The following is a 21,570-nucleotide window of genomic DNA, read 5'->3' on the forward strand; positions in this document are numbered from 1 at the left end:
CCTAACCTTATAGTCCCTCAGTGCAAGCTTGGTAGATTGAAGAATTGGCTCAACTTGCGGATTCGATGCGGCAGGTTGTGGCTTTGCTTAATGATGAAGATGTTGATGCAAATTCATCGTCTTCTTCAAAACGCCCTTCCACATTTCTTAATTTTGTTGCTCTTGGCAATACCGTAAGTTTGTCTTACATGAGCTCTTTTGATCTGACTACTTGCTTTTGTGTTGATTGACTAAGTCAGTGGATCTCTCAATTTGTTTTTGTTGCGATCCCTATTTTTGATGGATCTTTTTCTAAATGTAGTTGGGAACTATTTTTGCTTAGATTCCAATTTAGCATATAGGTGATTCAAAACTATTGCTTGCATCAGAAACTCATCTACTGTTGCTTAATGCCATATGTCGAAGTATTAATATGCATTATGCTTTCTACTAGATCAGGCTCCACTCATCAACTGCTAGGGGTCTACTGTTTAGCTAATCATGGAGCCAGTCTGATCTTGCTAGCCTACCCTTTTGCTTTTTCAGGTTTACCAATTTATGGATCTTAAATAGTTCATTTCTAATTATGGGCTACCAATTGTTCAGAGTGCAGGTAAATCAACAGTTTTGAATAGTTTGATTGGGTATCTTGCTCTGGTACGACCTTCATTTTTCTTTATTTTCATATTCAATCTGGACATATATATTCACTTTATGTTTTTTCTAATTCATTATGATAACAAAACAAGTCATTTCAATTTTCAAATTAACTTGAGCAGCCAATTGGTGAAGGTGGTGCAACTCGCGCGCCTATATGTATTGAATTAAAGAGGGATGGTAACTTAAGCAGCAAATCAATTGTACTGCAGATTGATAGAAAATCCCAACCTGTGTCTACAAGTGAGTCCTCATATCATACTTAAGGGCTTAAGCCAATTCGACACACACATACACACACATTTAGTAATAGGGTTCTATATATATATATATATGTGTGTGTGTGTGTGTGTGTGTGTGTGATTATTGAATCTGAATGCTCTTTTTGTCCACCAACAGGTGCTCTTCGACACTCATTACAGGATAGGCTTAGTAAAGTTTCAAGCAAGAGTCGGGATAAAATATTTTTGAAGCTTAAAACAAGTTTGGGTGAGTCTGTTTGCTTAAAAATATCAAGAATTTGACAAATGCATCATAGTAATTCGGTTTCTTTTTATACCACTTAAGCTTGATTGTTTGTTTGCTTCATTTTTTTATAAAAAAAAATTCTATGTTTTTGACATATTCGAGATACAATTTAATTCCTTGTTTGATGTATTTCACCATTCCTAGGGGAGGGTGAAGGAATTCAATTCCATGGTATGCTACGTGTTGTGCAACAATCATTACTAGGGTCAATTTTGGCAAACATGTTGCTTGTTCTTGGATGCACGTTTTTCTGTGGAGGAATCTTTCTTCCTAAAAAGGAATAGGTTTTTTACAAGGTAAGTTAATTACTAAAATGAGGTCAAAGTTTCTTGAATCCTTTCAACATACTTGGATTTTTGATGAATACCGATTTGTTTGCAGCCAAATGTTGTGATGAGCTTAGGGTTGTTGTTAATGGCAGTGATGTGTCTGTTATTCCCTGCTATTTTTCACTTCACACACACTGAATTGCATTTTGGAAAGTCAGAATTGGCCCTTTCAAGATTTAGCAGTTGTGTAATGCTTATTACATATGGGGCCTACTTGTTTCTTCAGTTGACTACACAGAAGAATTCGTATTCACCAATCACTGAGGTTGGTGATTGGCATTTATACACCCTCCTTTTAGAAGAAAGCATACACTAGTAATAAAACGAAGCGAAATATTCAGCAAAGTCCCTATATTATGGGCTCATTAACATTATAGTAAGAAATATCATATGTCAGAAAAAGAGAAAGATTACATTAAGACTATATGCTCTTTATTAGAAAGAGAGAATACATTAAGATAATATGAGTATCATGTAAGATGTCAGACAGAAATAGTAAGATAATATCAAGTCTCACAAAAAGAGAATGCGATATGATTAAAGTAAGATAATAATCTGTCATTTTATGTTAAAGTTAAATAAATGACTTTAAGTTTCGTTTATTTAAATCTATATAAACACATTAGTTTTCTAATATTGATTTAGAAATATCAGGAAGATAGCCCAAAAGAAGACAATTCAGATGATGATGATGAAGAATCTCCTAATATTTCAAAGTATGAATGTGTTATCTGGCTCAACATCTTGACACTCTTCATTTCCATTCTTTCAGAATATCTAGTCAACTCCATTGAGGTATCAGAATAATTATCTTAAACTAATAATCAATGAACCTATTTTCTAAAATATAGACATGATTTCCATTTATAGGGTGCTTCTGTTGCAATGAATATCCCTATAGCATTTATCAGTGTCATCCTTCTTCCTATTGTTGGAAATGCAGCAGAACATGCAAGTGCCATCATGTTTGTCATGAAAGACAAGCTTGTAAGTTATTAGTCATTACAAGAATCATAATTCATTTTATTTAGTTTTTTAAATATTTTTAGTTACATTCTTTGCAGGATATCTCTTTAGGAGTCGCGATTGGCTCCTCAACACAAATATCTATGTTTGTTGTACGTGTTTTTTTCTCTGTATATTAAAAGAAAGGTTAATTTAAAGAAATAGCAACATAATTTAAACAAATACTAACTTTTATTTTAAAATTTTTGTGTTTGTAACTGCAGATTCCATTTTGTGTGGTTGTTGGGTGGATCATGGGGAGTCCTTTGGACCTAAATTTTCAACTTTTTGAGACAACAACTCTTATTATGACAGTTCTAGTAGTGGCTTTCATGTTGCAAGTAAGCCTCATATTCATATATTTTTACAAAAATTTGACTAAATTAAAATTTTCATTCAAAAATGGTTCTTTTATATATTTGTAGGATGGAACATCCAATTACTTCAAAGGAGTAATGCTTGTGTTTTGCTATTTGATAGTTGCTGCAAGTTTCTTTGTATATATAGACCATCTATCTATACATAAGTTATAGCCATTGTTCTCTTTCATTTGACTTTTGACTAGACCTTTTTTCTTCTACATTGTTTATGGAACTGACTTTTGTCTCTGGTTTTGCAGAAGATAAACCTTAAAGCTTTGAATTCATCATAAAGAGTTTCAAGTCAATTGTATGTTCTAGTTTGACTTTCCTTGATGGCATATAGTTATTATTATTGCATACTACTATTACCTTAACCGGGATGAATGGATTGCAGTGTTGCTTAGGGCTTTAGTGGCAGGATTTGTGAAAACAGATAAATATTTCCTTTTTGCTTTCGGTGATTTTATATTGAATGCATGTAGTATCACAGAGTTATAAGCAACTAATTGGTTTGATTCCTTACTTATGGATTGTTATGAATTCAGTTCAATCATCAGGAACAACTATGACATTTGTGATTGTTGAAGGATCAGTTATAACCGTAGCTTCTGTTGGTGATTCACGTTGCATACTTGAGTATGAAGAAGGAGGCTTATATTATCTATAAGCAGATCACAGACTTTAATGCAGTGAAGAAGAATAAGTTATCAGATCTTATATTATGCTTTCTTTTTTTTTTAGTCCTATTTCAGTATCTGATGATTTATATATTTTTTGTTTATTTTTGTAGGAGAGAGCGTGTCCCTGCTAGTGGTGGTGAAGTCGGCCGGCATAATGTCGATGGTGGTGCACAGGTATGATATGGCTCTTTTAATCACATCACATATTTAATATTATTGAAAAATGGGTTTATTTATTTTTTATATTTAAAGAAAAATATAACTTGTTTAAACTTATTTTTTGGTAGATTGGTCCTTTGAGATGCTGGCCTCGTGGCTTGTGTTTGTCAATATCAATTGGAGATCTGGATGTTGGGGAATTCATTGTTCCCGTTCCTTATGTTAAACGAGTTAATGTCAGTTGTATTTTTGAAGGAATGGAATCCATCAAGAGAATTGGAATTGGAATTGGAATCAAATCTGAAGGACATGCTTGGAATATTTACAAACAAAAAAAATTAATACCAAGAAATCTATAATAAAAAATTTATTTTTCTTACTTTTGAAAAATAAAAAAGAAATAATATAATTTGTATGACATTAACTTTTGTGCAATGTATTGTATTTGTATGACATTAACTTTTGTGCAATGTATTGTATTTGTATGACATTAACTTTTGTGCAATGTATTGTATTATTTTCTATTATGAGACATGAAATGCAAACTTAATTTGAAAATCAGTAAATCTATAAATAATTTTTTTTTAAAAAAATTAAAATTATGATACGCAAAAATGTGTGTCGTCTTCATTTATGACATGGCCTTTCTTGACAGGGGCATCTTTGATACGCATTGCATGTCATAAACACGTGCGTCGTAAGGTTACGACACGCAAATGCGTGACGTGTTCCTTTATGACATGGCCTTCCTTGATACGCATTGCGTGTCATAACCGTGCATCGTAAATGCGCGTCATAAATGAGCGTCGTAAATGCACGTCGTCTATAGACGACACGCAAAAGTGCGTCGTCTCTCTTTATGACAGGGCCTTCCTTGACACGCATTTGCGCGTCGTCTGAGCGTTTTACGACGCACAATGAGCATCGTAAAAGGCTATTTTTCTAGTAGTGTTTGTATCGATACCTATGATACAAATAGACTGAGTGGGTCAGGTTGGGAAACCTGGTGAGTACATAGGGTTTTCAACCCACAATCATATAATTATTATGTTTAAATATCAAACAATCAACCCAATTACCCATCCCCATTATTTTATTTATTTCTTAAGGACCTACCCTAAGAATCATCTATCATTTACTTTTTCATTCCTAAGGATTCTCCTAAGGAATAGGCACGAAGTCCATCGTTGCCTATGGCACAACTGCCAAGATTATGACATTCTCTATTAGGTACAGCTACCAATATTATCCTTTAGTCGCAGCTGCCAGGATATTTAGAGTACATATGGTGAACACTTAGTTCAAAATCACCTAATCCATACTCTCGGATCTAAACTTTACCTCTTTACCTAATCCATAATCCTGGATCTAAAATTTATCTATTTACCTAATCCATACTCCCGGATCTAAACAAATAACTATGTCATATCCATACTCTCGGACTAAGGACAACTGACTATGTCTTAATCCATATTCTTGGATTAATAACAAATATCTATGTCTTATCCATAGTCTCGGACTAAGGACAACTGACTATTTCATCTACCTATGTTTTACCCAACATATTCATAGATATAAAATACATTTACAGTTTAAATCATTTAAAACATGTATAAAATAGTTCATCCAACATAGATAGCAAGTATACAGATAATATGCACACATAGCACGTAATTTATATAAAATACTTCATATCTATGTGTAAGATGAAAATAATATGCACTCACATTAGTAGCGTGAGTTGATAAAATCTAACTAGAAACGGTTGGTGGTTCGTGATCGTCGGGCTCAGAACGCAGAAACTCCTTCAGCAAACGCGCGAGAGAGAGAGATAGAGAGAGAGAGAGAGAAGAAATGGTGTAAGGAATGAAAGGGCTGAACTTGCTATTTATAGGCTGTTTTTGGCCCATTCACGTCGTGAACATGATAGGTTCACGTCGTGAACCTCCATGAGTCATCCCGTAGCTTTAATATTTGTTTTCTAGCACCGATTAGCGTCCCTGACACATTTCACGTCGTGAACTTCATGTTCACGTCGTGACTTAAGGCGACTAGGGTTTCTGCCACGTGTCATGCCCTTAAAAAGCTGCATCTTTGCAAGGTCATAACTTTTGCATACGAGCTCCGTTTTCGACGTTCTTTATATCCACGCGTAGGTGGAGATGTACTCTAAAACTTTCATGTAGAAACCTAAGGCTAAAAATTACTCTATCATAAACTCACTTTTTACGATTCCAGGTGTCGTCCCGGATTTGTCGCGAAACTTCGACAAGTCATAATTTCTTCGTTATAACTCGGATTTCAACGTTCTTTATATGTACGGAAACCTTGTGACATATACTAAAAGTTATTTAAGATTATTAATTCTAAATAATCCTCTATTAAAAAGTCATTTTTGACGCTTATCGTCTCTAAATTGACAAGGCCGAATTTGCGGGCGTTACATTATATTTATTCAAGGATGGTAGCTTTATAAGGTTTCGACTTGGGCCTTTGTGCTTTTGTGTTTGGGCTGATGAGGTATGTACGCGGGGCATACCTTCCCATGTACGCCTAGCATACTCAAGGATCTAGGACACGGAAGCCAAGCGCATACGCCCAACGTACCAAATGGGTACGCGTAGCGTACGCACGCAGGGTCCCAAAACCCTAACTCTTAGGGTTTTTTCCCTATATAAATGACATTATGGCCATGGACCAGACTCCCTAACACCCTTAAGCAACTATCTCGGAAACCCTAGCCCACTCTTGTGTATCTTTACCAATTGAGAGCTTCTTTGTGTGATTTTGGTTGTTTTAGAAGAAAAAAAGGTTGAAGAAGGAGCAAGGATTCAAAGGGGAACTTGTAGATCTAGGAGACTAGCACCATTTCTGACTCATTTGAGGTATCAAGCTTCAAAATTTATCATTACATGCTTAGATTTGATTTTAGGATGTCTAAGGTTACTTTTGGACTCCATTGTTGAGACTTTTTGCATCTTAATGATTTCAGACCATAATAGTTGTCCTTTTGGACTCTTAGAGGCACTAAGAGTTATAAAAATCGGATCTTGGTGGTTAAGCCACAACCATGCAAGTATTAGTGGGTATTTAAGCTTATTAAAGGACCCAAAACCATGTTTGACCCTCAACCATGCATGCAAACACATAAAGTTCATGACTTTATGGTGTAAAAGGTCTTAAAGGACCTGGATCTACATTTTGGATGTAAAGGCTTAATGGATTAAGTCATGGATGAAGTCTCAAGGAAGCTGGCCAGTACGCTAGGCGTACTCCCTGGTACGCCGTGCGTACTGGGTCAATTCCCCGTATATGGTCAAGGCCAGCATACGTCGGGCGTACGCGCCAGGTATGTCGCACGTACGCATGCAGAATGTATTCCTTTAGGATTTTGAGCCTTAGAGGGATGGGTCTGACTCTTGGGCCTCATAGCCCACTATAAAGCATAATTTGGACCTGGGAATCTGGAATCGAAAGCATTGGGCCCTTGGGGCCATATTGGGCCAATTGGGATTATTTTTTTTTGGGCTAAAGACTTATTAAAATTGTAAGAAATCCCATTTGAAAGGTTGGGCCCAATTTGGAAAATTGGGCCATTGGTGGACCCTTAGGGAGTCTTGATGGACACTGGGTGCGTTGGATTTAATGCGTTATGGTGGGGTTATATGGATGTTCTTAAATTGGACCTAGGGGTAAAATGGTCATTTTACTCCAAGTAATGTTATAAATTCTGATTTAGTGTTAATATGACCATGATAGCCGGAAGTCATCGGAGCAACTGTTAGAGACCACTTTCTGCAAGTTTAGACACGCAGTACCACGAGGTGAGTTACCTTCCAGTAGCGGTGGGTCTACGCCCAAAATGTCGGCCCACGAGTAGGAGTTGTATGTTAGATGATTGTCTTTGTGATATTCATCTAGGTTGTTGTTACCTGTTATATGCTAGTATGATATGATGTTATGTGGTAATGGTAGTAAGGGGTGAAATAGTCTCCGGTTATTGGTCGATAGGACCGAAGGGGTAGATTAGTGCCCAACTTTGCTAGATAGATTATGATATATTTGATTTATGTGTTTATGTTATGCTTTATGTGGTAGTGGAAGGGGGTGAAATAGTCCCCGTAACTGGTTGAAATATACCGGAGGGTAGGTCGGGCACCCAGATATGCCTGGCAGGGTAGGCCGGGCACCCAGATATGCTTGGCAGTATGTAATTATGTAGTATGATAGGGGAACTCACTAAGCTTCATGCTTACAGTTTTCAGTTTTGTTTCAGGTACCTTTTCATCGAAGGGGAACGAGCCGGCGCGGTAGCTGCACATCACACGCACATTAGATTTCCGCATTATGTGATTCATGGGATGGTACTCTGACTTTTATTACTATTTGATGTTTTAACTTTGAGAGATGTTTTTGATGATTTATGGTTTGATATGTTATAGACAATGTTTTCAGTAACCAGTCTTATAAATTACTTAACTAAAATGAAATTTTTGGACTCGAAATTTGGGATGTTACACCCGAGCTTTATTGAGCTGGAAGCAAGCTCTTGTGCATTTAGCCCTTATTGGAGCATGTTTTGGCATTATAAGCCTTATATGCCATGCTTGAACGTAAAGCTTGCAGCTTTACTTGCTATTCGAGCCTTAGGAGGGTAGATCTGGAGTTTGGGGTTGTAGATTTGCTTAGAATCGTCTGAATGAGGATTGAGTTTGTATGAACTCGCCGAGTCCATGAGCTGACTCAACGAGTTGGTTCGAGTCCATCCCAGTATTCACGGCCAAGTGATAACTCATCGAGTTGGGGATCAACTTGACGAGCTGTGTGGAACCTTCACGAGACTTCTGAGGATACGAGTGGACTCGACGAGTTGCATGAGTGCACTCAACGAGTCGGGTCAAACAAGGACTGTTGACTCGAGTTTGACTTATGTTGACTTTAGGGTTTGGGCATAAATGAGTAATGGAGGTCATGGATGGGTAAAATAGTCTTTTACCCATTTCAAGAGTTAGAGAGAGAGGGAGAGAAAGAGAAAGAGTAACCTTTGGTTTACTTAGAGTTTAGAATTCGAGTATTGATTAGAGATAATTACCTTATGTGTTAGGTGGTGGCTGGTTCGAGATTCGAGTTCGAGGATAATTGCTTGTAGTTAGCAAGGTGAGTCTTCTCACTATACTTTACCTAGAGTGGTACTTATGTGTGACCGGAGGGTCTTATGTGCTTACATTGTGTATTATGTTATCTTGCTTTACGTTGTATGTTGTGCATTATATCTTTGTGATTTATGCTATGCAGAGCTTTACAGACCGGACCAGAGGGTCCAACGAACCGTGAAACGCCCCAAAAATACGACCCAAAAATTTCATTTTTTTTAATATAACCAAAAACCATAATCTAAGTGTCATGTCATAAAAACCATACGTGATGTATCCCAAACATAATAAAAACACTGTGCGGAAAACTGTATCATATCCATGTCATATCAAAATCAAAAACTAAATCAACTCCCAGGATAAAAGTTGAAGCTGTGGTGTGTGCGATGCCATCATCCCGAGCTCTTCCCTCTGCTAGCGGAAGTACCTGAAACCCAAAACTGAAACTGTAAGCACGAAGTTTAGTGAGCTCCCCCAAATTACCACATACCATACACTAACATATCAAGCACATACTGGGGCCTTGCCCCCTCCATCGGACCGAAGTCCGAAGCTGACTGACTGGGACCTTGTCCCCTACATCGAACCGAAGTCTGAAGCTGACATCGGACCGAAGTCCGAAGCTGACTGGGACCTTGTCCCCTACATCGAACCGAAGTCCGAAGCTGACATCGGACCGAAGTCCGAAGCTGACTGATCATAGCATAAACATATCACTAACATGAACACACATAATCCTGTCTGAGCCACGAAGGCATCAAACATGCTAACTACTGCATCAGATCAAAATCCGGATACTACTGCTAGCTAAACGGGCCGGCATTGTGGCCTTAGACCCGTTCCTACTAAAAGGAAACTCACCTCGCGAACTGGCTGCTGAGTGAATAGCTCTGAGGGCTAACTGCTGCTGCTCCGGTATCTCCCCGGCTACAAGTCCATAAACACACTCAATCAAATACTAAACACTGCACTGGGTAAAATGACTCTTTTACCCTTGGTCAAAGTCAACTCTCAGTCAAGGTCAACTCTCGGTCAAGGTCAACCCACAGTTGACCTGACTCGCCGAGTTGGGCTGCCAACTCGCCGAGTCCTTATACTCACCCCTCGACTCTACTCGCTGCTACTCGTCGAGTATGGCATCGACTCGACGAGTACTCTCCCGATCCAAGAATTCAGACAATCTTCATCCGACTCGCCGAGTCCTATGAACAACTCGACGAGTTGTTCTTGAGCTTAAGAAGATTGCCTTGGACTCGCCGAGTTGTATGAACAACTCGCCGAGTCCCCCCATTACTGAGTCTACCCTTAAACTTGCCGAGTCCACTCCACTACTCACTGGACCCACTCGACACCGCTCAAAAAGGAAGAAATCGGGGACTCGCGGCTCGACTCGCCGAGTCGTTCTTCCGACTCGCCGAGTCACCGCCATGCAACTATTCTGCACTCGATTCTGCTCGAATCCAATACATACAAATGATAGATCCGAGTCCAATAAGCTGATTTACCACGTAAAGTTTCCAACTTTACGTGTACAAACGCATGAACAAGGGAATAAAGGCTAAAAGATGCTTAAAAGGGGTAGATCTAGGGTTAAAATGCAAAATAGCTCCATAAAGGCAATAGATCTGGGCTCTACAACTCCTAAATGAACAGATCTAAGGATATCTCGGCATACTAGAGCTTCCATATCAACATAAGGCTTGAGAAAAGCACTAACAAGATCTAGAAAGGGTTTTAAAGCATAAAAGGGAAGGAAATCTGAAGAATACCTCAAAGAGCTCTTGCTTTCCCTTGAATCCCTGCTCTGCAATCCTTCTCCTTGCTCCTTTCTTCTTCTCCTTCTTCAAGCCTTCACAATTGCACACAAAATCACTTAGAATCACTCAAGAACGAATTAGGGTTTTCTCACAGCTTTTGAGGGTGAAGGAGGCGAGATTGGGGGCTATAAGGTGGCTTAAATAGTGGGCAACCCGGGGATTTAGGGTTTCTCCCAGACGGACAGACTCGCCGAGTCCAGAATATGGACTCGCCGAGTCGCCAGCTAACACGTGCTCGAAATCCCGACCCTACTCGGCGAGTCAGGCTATGAACTCGCCGAGTCCCTTTTGCAAAAATTCAAAATAAATACCAAGGAATTATCATACCGGAGACGGGTCGTTACAATTCTCCCCCACTTATCTCAGACTTCGTCCTCGAAGTCTGCTACGGCTGAATCTGCAAATATCTCTGGGTAGTGCTCCCTCATCTCCTCCTCAGCCTCCCACGTCCATTCCGATCCCTTCCGGTGCTGCCACTGCACCTTCACTAACTGAATTACCTTGTTCCTCAAGGTCTTGGTCTTCCGGTCCAGAATTGCGACCGGCCTCTCAATATAATTCAGGCTGCTATCAACCTGAATATCCTCTAGGGGAACGACTGCTGACTCATCCACCAAACACTTCCTCAACTGAGACACATGGAAAGTGTTGTGGATCTGACTAAGCTCCTCAGGAAGATCTAACCGATAAGCAACCCGACCCACCCGAGCCAAAACCCTGAAAGGACCAATATATCTGGGGCCCAACTTGCCCCTCTTCCGGAATCTGATGACACCCTTCCAAGGTGAGACCTTCAGAAGGACCATATCTCCCACCTGGAACTCCGAGTCCGAACGCCTCTTGTCGGCGTAACTCTTCTGCCGACTCTGCGCAGTCTGCAGTCTACTACGGACCTGCTGGATCAACTCGGTCGTCTTGAGCACCACTTTTGTGCTCCCAATGACTCGCTGACCGACCTCGCCCCAACAAATCGGGGTCCTACACTTCCTCCCATAAAGCATCTCAAAGGGAGGTCGATCAATGCTCGCATGATAACTGTTGTTATATGAAAATTCCGCTAGCGGAAGATACGTATCCCAACTGCCACTGAAATCTAAAACACATGCCCTAAGCATGTCCTCGAGAGTCTGAATCGTCCTCTCGCTCTGCCCGTCCGTCTGAGGGTGGAAAGCGGTGCTGAAATGAAGACGAGTACCCATCTCGTCGTGAAACCGCTTCCAGAATCTGGATGTGAAACGGATATCTCGGTCTGACACCACTGATACCGGCACTCCATGACGTGCCACAATCTCTCGTACATAGATATCGGCTAACTTCTCCGCCGATATACTCTCCTGGATCGGGATAAAATGGGCACTCTTCGTCAACCGATCCACTACTACCCATATCGAATCCACTCCTCGTGCGGTCCTGGGGAGCTTGGTGACAAAATCCATGGTGATGTCCTCCCATTTCCACACGGGAATGTCTAACGGCTGCATCTTGCCGTGAGGTCTCTGGTGCTCCGCCTTGACCTTCCGGCAGGTCAGGCATCTCTCAACGTACCAGGCGACGTCCCGCTTCATGCAGGGCCACCAATAATCAGGTCGAAGATCTCGATACATCTTCGTCGCCCCTGGGTGAATAGAAAACCGAGACTTATGAGCCTCATCCACCAACACTTGCCGTACTCCACCCCAGTACGGTACCCATACCCTCCTGTGAAGCGTCAGCAATCCCCGACTATCATAATCAAACGAGGCTACTCGACCCACGATCCTCTCACACTTCTGTCTCTCCTCCTTGAGGCCCTCCACCTGAGCCCCCTTGATCCGCTCCAACAACGGAGTGATCACTGTCATTCTCAAACACAGATCTCTGATAGGGGCCGCCGACACTTTGCGGCTTAGGGCGTCGGCCACCACGTTGGCCTTCCCTGGGTGGTAAAGGATCTCACAATCATAATCCTTTAGCACATCCAACCACCTCCTCTGCCTCATATTCAGACTCGGCTGATCCATAAGGTACCTCAAACTCTTGTGATCCGTGTAAATAGTACAACGGACCCCATAAAGGTAATGTCTCCAAATCTTGAGGGCAAACACAACTGCCCCCAGCTCCAAATCGTGGGTAGGATAATTAGCCTCGTGAGGCTTCAACTGTCTCGAGGCATAAGCTATCACATGGCCTCGCTGCATCAATACTGCTCCCATACCTGTGATCAAGGCATCACAGTAGACTACGAAGTCCTCTACCCCCTCTGGCAAGGTAAGGATCGGAGCCTCGCACAATCTCTGTCTGAGGGTCTCGAACGCTGCCTGCTGCTCAGGCCCCCAACGAAATACCACCGACTTCTTGGTCAGTCGGGTGAGTGGCACTGCTATCTTGGAGAAGTCCTGAATAAATCTCCGATAATACCCTGCCAACCCTAGGAAGCTCCGAATCTCAGATGGAGACTTCGGGACCTCCCACTGCATCACGGCCTCTATCTTGGCCGGATCCACCAAAATACCCTTCTGGTTGACGAGGTGACCCAGGAACTGCACCTCGCGCAACCAGAACTCACATTTGGAGAACTTGGCGAAAATTCTCTCCCTCCTCAAAGCCTCCAGCACCTCCCGCAGGTGCTCCTCGTGCTGCTCCTGCGTCTTGGAATATACCAAGATATCATCTATGAATACTATCACTGACCGATCCAACATCGGCCTGCACACGCGGTTCATGAGATCCATGAATGCGGCTGGAGCATTGGTGAGCCCAAATGGCATCACCACAAACTCATAATGACCATACCTGGTCCTGAAAGCAGTCTTCTGAACATCCTCATCTCTAACCCGCATCTGATGATAACCGGAGCGTAGATCGATCTTGGAGAACCAAGACGCTCCCTGAAGCTGATCAAACAAATCATCTATCCTCGGAAGTGGGTAACGGTTCTTCACCGTTACCTTATTCAACTCCCGATAATCAATACACATACGATGCGACCCATCCTTCTTCCTCACAAACAGGATCGGCGCTCCCCAAGGCGAACTGCTCGGCCGAATGAAACCCTTGTCTAACAGCTCCTGCAGCTGTGTAGACACCTCCTGCATCTCAGGGGGAGCTAATCGATACGGTTCCTTGGCTATCGGAGCCGCACTAGGAATGAGGTCGATCCTTAACTCAACCTGTCTCTCAGGAGGTATCCCCGGAAAATCCTCGGGAAACACATCCGGGTAGTCTCGAACAATAGGAACATCATCAACTGTTGTCTTGCCCTTCTCCCGGGCATCCAAGACGTAAGCTACAAAACCGGCGCAACCCTGCTGAACATAGCGCCTCGCCCTTGCGGCGGAACAAAAGGTCAGTCCACGTTGTGGCCTCTCGCCCTGAATCACTAACTCTCCCCCACTGGGAGTGCGAACCCTCACTAGCTGAAGCTCACAATCAATCACCGCCCCATTGGGGCTTAGCCAATCCATGCCCACAATAACCTTATTCCCTCGCAGGGGAATAGGTACCAGGTACACTGAAAACTGCTCATCAAACAACTGAAGGGAACACCCTCTATGCACTCTGCCGACCCTCACGGTCCTATCAGCTGCTATCTCAACCTCTAATGGACAATCCAACTCCCCTGGAGCTCTACTAAATCTCTTGCTAAGCGCAAGCGATACGAATGATCGGGTAGCCCCCGAATCGAATAATACCATAGCAGAAATGTCGTTCACAGAGAACGACCCTGAATAAAACATACAATCATAAGCAATACTCAAACGATAATAATAATAAAGAGATGAAGGGAAGATACATACCCGTCACCACATCAGGAGTCGCTCGTGCCTCCTCCGCTGTCATCTGAAACGCCCTGCTCTTCGCCACTGGCGTCTCGGCTCGGCCCTGCCGGCCATCTGTAATCCTCAAGGTAGTAGGGGCAGGTGCAGCCACCTTCCCTGCTGCGGCTAAGCTCGGACACTGGGACTTTTTATGTCCCCTCTGATTGCACTGAAAGCAAATCAGATCTGATGCTGCAACGGCAGTAGCAGGAGCCGTACAATCCCTACTCAAATGTCCAATCCGACCGCACTTGAAGCATCCGGAACTCCCTGCCTTGCACGCCCCCTCGTGCATCTTCCCACACCTACCACATCGACCGTGGCTCGGCTGTCCCCTGGACCTGTGATCTGAAACCCTGGGCTTTTTGCCCGAACCGCCTGAACCCGAAACCGCCTCCGATTTCCTTTTCTTCTCCATCTCGAGATCAATCTCCCTCTCCCAAGCCCTAGCAATCATATCTTCCAGCGTTTTACAGCTGGATCGGCTCACAAACTGGTGGATATCGCTCCGCAACATCTCATGATAACGGGCCTTCTTCATTTCCTCATCAGCCACGTACTGAGGAACGAGAAGGGCCCTCTCCCTGAACTTGGCGGTGATCTCCGCCACTGTCTCTGTAGTCTGGGTGAGGTCCTGAAACTCCCTAGCCAACTGTTGCACCTCAATGACCGGTGCAAACTCTGCCCTGAACCTGGTAGAGAAATCAGCCCAGGTCATGGCGTCCAATGCTGCATCATCCCCTATGGCATGTCCGACCTCCTCCCACCAATCCCGTGCCCTGTCCTTCAGAAGACAGGACGCCAGTCTGACCTTGTCCCCCTCGGGACATCTGCTAGTGTGGAAAGCGTTGGCCACATCCGCCAACCATCTTGTACTCGCTATGGGGTCTCGCGCCCCATGATAGTCCGGAGCTCCACATGCCCTGAACTCCCTGAAAGTAAGGGTGCGCGACCCCATCATGGCCGCCACCTCGGCACGGAAGGTGCCCAATCTCTCATCCATCAGCTCTAGAATCCCCTCCTTAATCGAACCGAAGATCACAGGAGTCTGCTCTAAAATGATACGAGTAATCTCTAAAGAAAGAAACTCTCTGGTCTGCTCATCCATGTGCTCGTTCCCCGAGCCTGATCCTGATCCCTCCCCGGCACCTCCACTGCCGGCTGCTGTCCTCGGACGCAAAACCACCATACTGAAACACATCATAGCAATATCAGAAAACTGAAATATCTCAAGGGATCATTGATACTACTACTAGCTTCCTGGCCTTGTCTCGGCCTTCCTTGATTCGAGTACGGATCCTCTGCTTTCAGTAGTACGGGCCCATACTACCTTCCACATCTATCCGTACTTTCCTCAAGAACCGCCTTGACTCCACCAAGTTACTTCTACTACTGCTGATCTCTGCTACTCTCATCCTAGGCTTGCCCTAGGGAAACCTCAGACTCAACACAACTAGTCCTCAGCTGCTGAAGGCCTCCTTATAATGCTAATTAGCCACCACTTGAACACCATCACATGTGACGAGGCTCAGATAATCCTTCAAGTAAAAGACTCGTCCCTATAACGGTTGGACTCAAACAAGAGTTGCGCAATAGGGCCAAATCCAGCACTCTGAGATTATTCAACCCTGATCACATGTGATGTGGCGTATTCACATAATGGCTAACTCCCACCACTCAGAGTCCCACAAAGCACAAAGCAAGCAGCATTCGGATAAGGGAAACATACTCAGGCAAAACTATTCTCATAACGAGAAGCTACTCTAGCATACAATGCTAAGCTCGCGCTACCAGGCATAACCTAAACAGGCTATCCTACTGCTGTTTACTTAATACTAGCATGCAATTCTCATAAAACTGTAACACATAAAGCATGCACATAAGGCATCCTCCTAGATCCTTAGTCCTATACTAGCATGCTGTTCTATTGAAGCTGGAATAATTAATCATAATAATAAAACTTGTATTGGTAATTTGGGAGTACTTACTTGAGCTCGGCTGATCGCATGCACCACACCCTTATCTGGTTTTAAAAAAATCCTTTCTTTCTAAGTGCTTTTCAGAATCTAATTCGAAAACATTTTTCTTTTTGAAAATCTTTTTATCTTTCCCGTAGTTTGAGTTCAGATGTACCCGGAGGTGTATCCGAATCCCTCAAACCAGGGCTCTGATACCAACTTGAAACGCCCCAAAAATATGACCCAAAAATTTCATTTTTTTTAATATAACCAAAAACCATAATCTGAGTGTCATGTCATAAAAACCATACGTGATGTATCCCAAACATAATAAAAACACTGTGCGGAAAACTGTATCATATCCATGTCATATCAAAATCAAAAACTAAATCAACTCCCAGGATAAAAGCTGAAGTTGTGGTGTGTGCGATGCCATCATCCCGAGCTCTTCCCTCTGCTAGCGGAAGTACCTGAAACCCAAAACTGAAACTGTAAGCACGAAGCTTAGTGAGCTCCCCCAAATTACCACATACCATACAGTAACATATCAAGCACATACTGGGGCCTTGCCCCCTCCATCGGACCGAAGTCCGAAGCTGACTGACTGGGACCTTGTCCCCTACATCGAACCGAAGTCCGAAGCTGACATCGGACCGAAGTCCGAAGCTGACTGGGACCTTGTCCCCTACATCGAACCGAAGTCTGAAGCTGACATCGGACCGAAGTCCGAAGCTGACTGGGACCTTGTCCCCTACATCGAACCGAAGTCCGAAGCTGACATCGGACCGAAGTCCGAAGCTGACATCGGACCGAAGTCCGAAGCTGACTGATCATAGCATAAACATATCACTAACATGAACACACATAATCCTGTCTGAGCCACGAAGGCATCAAACATGCTAACTACTGCATCGGATCAAAATCCGGATACTACTGCTAGCTAAACGGGCCGACATTGTGGCCTTAGACCCGTTCCTACTGAAAGGAAACTCACCTCGCGAACTGGCTGCTGAGTGAATAGCTCTGAGGGCTAACTGCTGCTGCTCCAGTATCTCCCCGGCTACAAGTCCATAAACACACTCAATCAAATACTAAACACTGCACTGGGTAAAATGACTCTTTTACCCTTGGTCAAAGTCAACTCTCAGTCAAGGTCAACTCTCGGTCAAGGTCAACCCACAGTTGACCTGACTCGCCGAGTTGGGCTGCCAACTCGCCGAGTCCTTATACTCACCCCTCGACTCTACTCGCTGCTACTCGTCGAGTATGGCATCGACTCGACGAGTACTCTCCCGATCCAAGAATTCAGACAATCTTCATCCGACTCGCCGAGTCCTATGAACAACTCGACGAGTTGTTCTTGAGCTTAAGAAGATTGCCTTGGACTCGCCGAGTTGTATGAACAACTCGCCGAGTCCCCCCATTACTGAGTCTACCCTCAAACTTGCCGAGTCCACTCCACTACTCACTGGACCCACTCGACACCGCTCAAAAAGGAAGAAATCGGGGACTCGCGACTCGACTTGCCGAGTCGTTCTTCCGACTCGCCGAGTCACCGCCATGCAACTATTCTGCACTCGATTCTGCTCGAATCCAATACATACAAATGATAGATCCGAGTCCAATAAGCTGATTTACCACGTAAAGTTTCCAACTTTACGTGTACAAACGCATGAACAAGGGAATAAAGGCTAAAAGATGCTTAAAAGGGGTAGATCTAGGGTTAAAATGCAAAATAGCTCCATAAAGGCAATAGATCTGGGCTCTACAGCTCCTAAATGAACAGATCTAAGGATATCTCGGCATACTAGAGCTTCCATATCAACATAAGGCTTGAGAAAAGCACTAACAAGATCTAGAAAGGGTTTTAAAGCATAAAAGGGAAGGAAATCTGAAGAATACCTCAAAGAGCTCTTGCTTTCCCTTGAATCCCTGCTCTGCAATCCTTCTCCTTGCTCCTTTCTTCTTCTCCTTCTTCAAGCCTTCACAATTGCACACAAAATCACTTAGAATCACTCAAGAACGAATTAGGGTTTTCTCACAGCTTTTGAGGGTGAAGGAGGCGAGATTGGGGGCTATAAGGTGGCTTAAATAGTGGGCAACCCGGGGATTTAGGGTTTCTCCCAGACGGACAGACTCGCCGAGTCCAGAATATGGACTCGCCGAGTCGCCAGCTAACACGTGCTCGAAATCCCGACCCTACTCGGCGAGTCAGGCTATGAACTCGCCGAGTCCCTTTTGCAAAAATTCAAAATAAATACCAAGGAATTATCATACCGGAGACGGGTCGTTACAAACCGTGGGACTGGAGGGTCCACTGAGACACATTGACCGGAGGGTCCTATAGTAATATAGCTTCGAGTGGTTAATGAGTTGTGTGTGTGGTATCTTGGGGAACTCACTAAGCTTCGTGCTTACCGTGTTATGTGTTATGTGTTATGTGTTATGTGTTTCTGGTTTTCTCAGGATCGCGGGAGGCACCGGCTTGATTGTACACACTAGAGAAAGAGTTATGTTTTGAAGATCCTGGATTTTAATCAAACAATTTTGGAGTTGTGATTTGTAAATTAAATAAATGATATTTTTGTGAAATGTGTAATGAGAATTATGCGATTTTAAATGAAATTTTTGTTCGAAAGTTACGGTGTTACAGAAGAGCTCGAGATGACTGTATCAGACGCACCACATGGTTTCCACCTTTGAGATATTACTCTGATTAATATGATGTTTAATACATTTATTTTCCTTTGGGATGTATGTATAATGTTTTGGAATACTGTTTTATTAAATTAAAAATGAAAATTTTGGATCGTATTTTCGGGACGTTACAAATATGCTCAAATGTTATGCTATCAAATTTTAAGGAACTTTATGCATGATCGAACCTTGGTCTAGTAAATTTCTTTTATGGTTTGAGACACACTCAATAAAAAAAACTATACAATAGTTATATATGGTCAAAACTCTAATTGCAAAACCATATGGTAGTTATGTGGTGTCAATACTCTAATTATAAAACTTAAATACAAACATATTAACATACTAACGTATTAAGATATAACACATACATTCACTACGGTCAGGGAGGCACACTACTAATACTGTTTGAGAGGCACATTCATTCAATACTACCTAGGAAGCACCCTCAGTTCACATACTTGGAAATCTTACAAGTATCTCCTAATATAAGTCTAATAAAAACTTAGATACTCATTACCCATACTAGGAGGTTTTATAGGTATCCCAAATTTTAAGTCAGATAAATACTTATATACTAATCATACACTTTTTAGTGATAAAAAGTACATTAAATTTATATAAGTCAGAAAACTCTTATATACGATAAAACAAATACTTGTAGTATAAAAAGCACTTTCGATACAACACTACAAATCTGTGAACTCACCAAGATCATGTTGACGTTTTCAAAACTACATGTATTCTTAGGAAACCAAGAGATGGAAGTTCGCATTCTGTGAAGTCAAATCATGAAGTTGCAACCCCATACAGATAAGTAATGTTGCATTAGTTAGTAGTCTACAGTTTGAAACATCAGATCATATTAACTTTGAATATTATTCTAATATCTTTTTCAGTAATAATATATTATTGCTTGATTTATATTTTGTACTATTCAATGTATGTTCAATAACTATGATCCATGACAAAGACGTCGCACAACCCGACGTTTCCGTCGTCGGCCGGGGGTGTGACAGTATGTTACGATGTTGATATGTTTTAGTGATTGGTTGGGCGGGTAGATTTGTTATGATTACATGTTCTTGCTTGTTATTGTTATGTGTATCTGTCGACATGTTATGGTTAAGTTGAGGCGGTCCAGGTGTGTGTTGAAGGCCAAGAGGCTCGGGCAGTCCAATTCATTACTGTAGACCCAAGGGAGCAGTCCAACTTGATGTTGTAGTCTCCAGTGGCGGTCCATCTTTGTGATGAATGCCCAAAGTTATGGTTGGGTTGAGGTGGTCCAACTGAATGTTGAAGGCCAAGAGGCTCGGGCGGTCCAACTTTGTGCTAAAGGACTAGATGTTGGTCCAACTTTAATGTTGTAGGTCTTGTGTGCATGCATTGTATGTGTATTGTTATGTCAAGTATTTTGTGGAACTCATTAAACTTTGTGTTTATAGTTGTGAATTAATTATTTTGCAGGTATTTTATTGGTTCATGGAGATGCGAAGGTGAGACCGTACATACATCAACAATTTTTTGATTCGAGATTCCGCATTATTTTTTTTATAACTCTGATTTTAAATTACGGTTTATGAACAAATGGTTTTGATTTGGACGTAATTTTATGAAAATGAGTGTTTATTTTATTTTAAAAATGAAAAATACATTCTGCAAATTGGGAAGTTACATAATTGTTATTCCTATTTTGTATAATTTGACTATTTTTTTAACTTGTAAACCTATAGTGGAGTTGTTTTATTTTGTTTAACCGATAACTAAACAAATAAACTAAAACCAAATAACTCAAAATCGGTTAAACTGAATCTTATTTAGTTTAGTTATGATTAATTCAAATATGTTAAAAAATCGATTTAACCGAAAACTAGTTTAACCAGCCGATTAACACACCTACTACTAAGTACACCCTTATGAAGTTGTATATGTCCAACCCCCTGCCCCATCTTCTTGTTGAAAGTAAGGTAGATGCAGAAGATGGAAGTCTCCAAGCATGAGAGGAAGTTATCTACTTACTCGACTATCCCTATTCATGATCTTTTATGGTTGGCTCACCAAAAAAAAATTAATAAAAAGAATGAAAAAAATTCTGTGAGCTAGGCTGCCACAACGAGCCGCTTCAACAAAAGGATCGTGCCTTTTTTATTTCTTTTATTTCTTCATATGTCAAGTGTCCTCTTTAAATGGATGGATTAAACTATTTTTTATATTTAAATTTAAATTAAAACTAATTAATAAATAACTAGTTTTATTTTTGGTAAAAAAAATCAAATAAAACATACTTGTAAAATAAAACCAATATTTATATAATATCGGTGGAGTTGAGAGCTAATCAGAAACTAGCAAAACGGTCCTTATCCTATAATCTCTAAGGTTGGCTCGGTTGCTTACACATATATGACATAGCGCTGCAATTCATCCCACTTTTCATTCAAAAAAACATTAC

At 41.9% G+C, this 21,570-nt stretch overlaps 1 pseudogene; it reads left to right on the top strand.

Annotated features, from left to right (window-relative positions):
- The first annotated feature begins 65 nt into the window (after nucleotides 1-65).
- Nucleotides 66-4,058, top strand: LOC145075978 (vacuolar cation/proton exchanger 3-like; annotated as a pseudogene).
- The last annotated feature ends 17,512 nt before the right edge of the window (nucleotides 4,059-21,570 follow it).

The sequence above is a fragment of the Lactuca serriola genome, chromosome 9, assembly GCF_051521515.1.
Source record: "Lactuca serriola cultivar US96UC23 chromosome 9, Lser_US96UC23_V15, whole genome shotgun sequence".
NCBI classification, from domain to species: domain Eukaryota; kingdom Viridiplantae; phylum Streptophyta; class Magnoliopsida; order Asterales; family Asteraceae; genus Lactuca; species Lactuca serriola.